This window comes from Dendroctonus ponderosae, unplaced genomic scaffold (genome assembly GCF_020466585.1).
Source record: "Dendroctonus ponderosae isolate FM_Combo_2020 unplaced genomic scaffold, Dpon_F_20191213v2 Dpon_F_20191213_3, whole genome shotgun sequence".
NCBI classification, from domain to species: domain Eukaryota; kingdom Metazoa; phylum Arthropoda; class Insecta; order Coleoptera; family Curculionidae; genus Dendroctonus; species Dendroctonus ponderosae.
In genome coordinates this window covers 2,164,011-2,168,081 of record NW_026018508.1, presented here as the reverse complement: position 1 = coordinate 2,168,081, position 4,071 = coordinate 2,164,011, and the positions used below count along the sequence as shown (strand labels likewise).

Here is a 4,071-nt window from a genome sequence, read left to right as displayed (position 1 = left end):
CAGTTCTTCTAGAAAAAAGACAAAACGCGAGAAAATTAGTCTCTTTGCATTCTAAATTAGATTACTGATGAAAGTGTCATATTATGACAAAAACCATTGAATATTTGAAAAAGAACAGCTAATCGAAATGCTGACATGTTGTAAGCATAAAAATTATTTTTGCCCCTTCGCTGAGAAACCTTTTTCTGAATGAATACTTTTGCTGTGATTCTACCAGTCTAGTAATCATATGCGTTTCTCTCAGTTGAAACAAAACTTCACGGTGGACAATTTCGTCAATAAAACTATCAAAAAATCTCTATCGACAGAACACGAATATACAAATCAGATGTCAACCATCAGGGATACAAATTCAAAGAGGTGAATCGTCGCAAATAGTAAAATGAAAAGGCACACGCCAGACATTCACACTGCCGACATGACAAGCTTCAGCTGCCCCTAGGCAAGAACATCTGCTTTACCAGGTAATGTATGGCTCTATCTAGCCATAGTACCTATTTTATGCTACACCATAATTTCATATCACTCCGAAAACCGCACGTGCGTTAAACGCATTGTTTTAACTATTTTAAATAATACCGTTTCGCTTAAAGTTTCACCTCAACTTCTTTACTTATTTTTTTAACGACCTATCAGTGTATCAGCCAGTATCAGTCATAATATTGTATTTTAATTAATTTGTAACAGCAAATGAAGTATGTGATATGTAATTTTCAAAATTGAAAGTTACATCGAGTTGGCGCTATTTTTAATTCCAAATCAAAATCAATTCTTATGCTATTCTAGCTATTTTTAATGTGAATTTCTCTCTTATTACAAGTTACATGTCTTTTGTATGTATGTAATGTACAAATTATATGTGTTTAATGTAAAACGCAATGTTATTTCATTCGCAAAGAACTAATTGTCCAAATCAACCTACCTATTAGCAATTGGAAATTATATTTTTCTAATATGTATCTACATATTTTTTAATGTTATGATATCCCTATCTTTCCTGGGTTTCAGCCAAAGTGTGAAGTAAATTTTTTGAAACATCGTTTATTTCATTACATTTCTTGGTTCAGAATGTTTTTTTGGATTGTTATTATTAAGTAATATTTTTCTGATTTTAAAAAAATTTTCTTGTCTGTAATTTGGGTGTGATAATTTCATAGCTCTATCTGTAAGTGCATTTATTACGCTTTTTTATATTTTTGGGGTGCATATGAATTGTAGTTTAAATATCTTCCTGACCAAACTTCTTTTATATACCAATTTGTTTTTATTTCACCTGAATTATCATAATTTACTGTTATGTCTAAAAAATGTATTGATTGATTTTCATCTTTTTCTATTGTAAATTTTATAGTGTGAAAATGGTTGAATTTATCTAGGGTATATTGAACTTTATCTTTGGGTAAACACATAAAGCAATCATCTACATAGCGCTTAAAGAAAGTTGGTTTATAATTTAGGCTTATTATTATGTTTTTTTCAAGCTTTCCATAACAAGGTTTGTAATTGTCGCTGATATGGGGGAACCCATTGCTACACCGTATATTTGTGAATAATATTTGTTTTCAAACTTGAAATATGTAGATTTTAGGCATAGTTCTACCGCTTCAATAAATTCTTTTTCTGGAATTTTTGAATGTTGTTCGATTTTTTGCATTGGGGAGAGCAAAAGGAAGATTTTTTACTTCACACTTTGACTGAATCACAGAAAAGGAAAGATAGGAATATCATAACAAGTACACGCAGTCAGGAAAATAAATCAAAATATTTTTTAATATACCTACTTTTTCAGTTGTATTAAAACGGTCCAAATCTAACATTCATTAGAACCAGTTTTTGCATATCAAACCAGTAAACAATTTATTAGAAGTTCTACAATTGTTCTACTTTCTTAAACCAAGAAAGAAAAACAAAAATATACAAAGGAACATGCAAAAACTACAGCATTATCTAGTAGTATTTTTCGAATGTCCCTTGGTTTGAATCCAAAAGCTATTTTTGAAAACGGCAAAAATAATGTTTTAAAAAAATGTTTTATTATTTAGGAGTTCAAGAATTATAAATTTAGCTTGATTGACAGTTTCAGCCAAACATTAAGCCGCTTAATAAAGTGTAATAATATAAATTTTCAGGAAAAGTATGTTGCTTGTGAAGAGCTTCATGAACATTAATACTTTTGCGAAGAAAAGTGAAAAGGAATGAAATTGTTAAGTTTGACCCATGTGAAGCTCAAACCTTTCCTTTTGATGATCCGCTGCTGTGGATTATTCGTTTATTTGATGTTTAATTAAATATTTTTACACTTATCAGTCTTTATATTTCGATTTCTTTCTGTATTCTGTATCATTTCTATATATGTGTTCTGAATCTAGTCACTCCTTTGACTAACGTCTTCCACCGTTTTGATGTTTATAATCATCCCGTGTCATTTTTTAATTTACAAAATACAAGAGTTTACAAAGGTCCAATTTCGAACATTCTAATCTAGGGCTAATTGCGTTCTTTCATATTCAAAAATAAAATCAATTAGCAAATAATTTACCAAACTCGATGCTGATGAATCTCAAGTAAAGTTTATCTAAATTACAATTCAAAAAGGTTCGATGCGGATTGTTCACAGTAAGTTCAACTGAATTTTAATATTACTGGTTGAAACTTTTCTTCAATGTATTGGCAGTGGGTTTCTATGGATTATTTGGCGCTGTTTTAGCCGAAATACGTAACTTTAAACTTCTTTTAATTTTGAGGGTTTATTCAAAAATTAATTTGAAATATAGCATAGCTAGTCACCAGCTTCTCATCTTTGTCATAGTATTTGCCATTCGGTGAGCATTCGATCGCTGCTTCGTGGTTAAACACTTACGTGCTTAAAAACTTATGAAATGGGCTGAGAAATAACTGGTTTTTATCTGAAAAATTCATCTTAGATTTATTTTTATAATTTCCCCTTCTAGTGGTAATTTGAAAATATAATTTCCAGATTAGGTTATTCAAGAAATTTCTCTAAGCAATTTTATGGCTACGAGTTATTCTCTCAAGCTTGGACGTCTGGTCATTTTTAATATATAGTCGCGCCGCGCCGTAGTCTTCATTGATCACCCATATACGGCAGCTATTTCTACATACCAATTTAATTTTGCTTCAGTTGAAATTGCTTTCAGATACACATATAAAATGGTTAACGGCACTATTTAACATACTAAGCGTGACGAATTGGAACGTGACTAAAAGTACATGTGAGTTTTATGATGTTTCGTCTAAAATATGAATGAATGTACAAGCATTTCAAAAATCTCCGAAATGCAATAAGCAATTGTTTGTAATTGTGTCAGTAATTAAATGTTACAGGAATGTAAGCTTAGAACTCAAACGAATGAAATCTCAATTTTTTATAATAATAAATATATATCTAGAAGAAACATAAGATAATGCAACTACCAAAAAGTTAAAATTTTGTTAGACATTTTGAAAATAAAAGTATCCAACTGACGTCGGACAGTATTTCTAGAATCACACATATACGATTGTTAGGTCCTTCCATCCTGGTCTGTTCCGCAACATTTTCAAAATTCCAACAATTGTTAGTAAGAGTTAAATTAATTATATTGACTTTTGCGTATGTTTTAAAACCACAATAATAACTTTAACATTTCCAAAAACAAATTTCAAGCTTATTAGTGCTATAGATCTGGTTAAGCTCACACATTCTCCCCATTCTCTTAGACCCCATATGTTAAGGGTTAATAAATTTAATTAAAATATAACGAATTAAAAGAAATGTCCTCAGGTGGCGCAGATTTGCATAATGGTCTGTTACCGCAAAACTCATGACAACGTTCCATTCAGAGGCCAATATTTACGACCCTATGAACGACATGGACCTGAAAGAGTGATAAAAGTTGTCTCCAAACCATCAAAACACTTTCTTGATGGCAAGAAGAAAAAGTGGTTTTGAATTGTCAGTAGTGAAGCTGTATTGCTTGACACGGCGTTAAATTCGCTTGTAAAACTTTATGACCTTATAAAATCTTTACTGTACAGAAAAAAATATTTTGCATACTACAATTCATAATA

At 30.6% G+C, this 4,071-nt stretch overlaps 1 long non-coding RNA gene across 2 annotated transcripts; it reads left to right on the top strand.

Moving 5' to 3' along the window:
- Nucleotides 1-2,433: 2,433 nt before the first annotated feature.
- Nucleotides 2,434-4,071, top strand: LOC125503905. 2 transcript variants are annotated; one of them, XR_007281154.1, is made up of 3 exons: nucleotides 2,434-2,616; nucleotides 3,159-3,233; nucleotides 3,785-4,071. It is a non-coding gene; the product is annotated as an uncharacterized LOC125503905 (long non-coding RNA). The 2 variants fall into 2 exon arrangements; XR_007281153.1 differs by having other exon boundaries at nucleotides 3,143-3,233.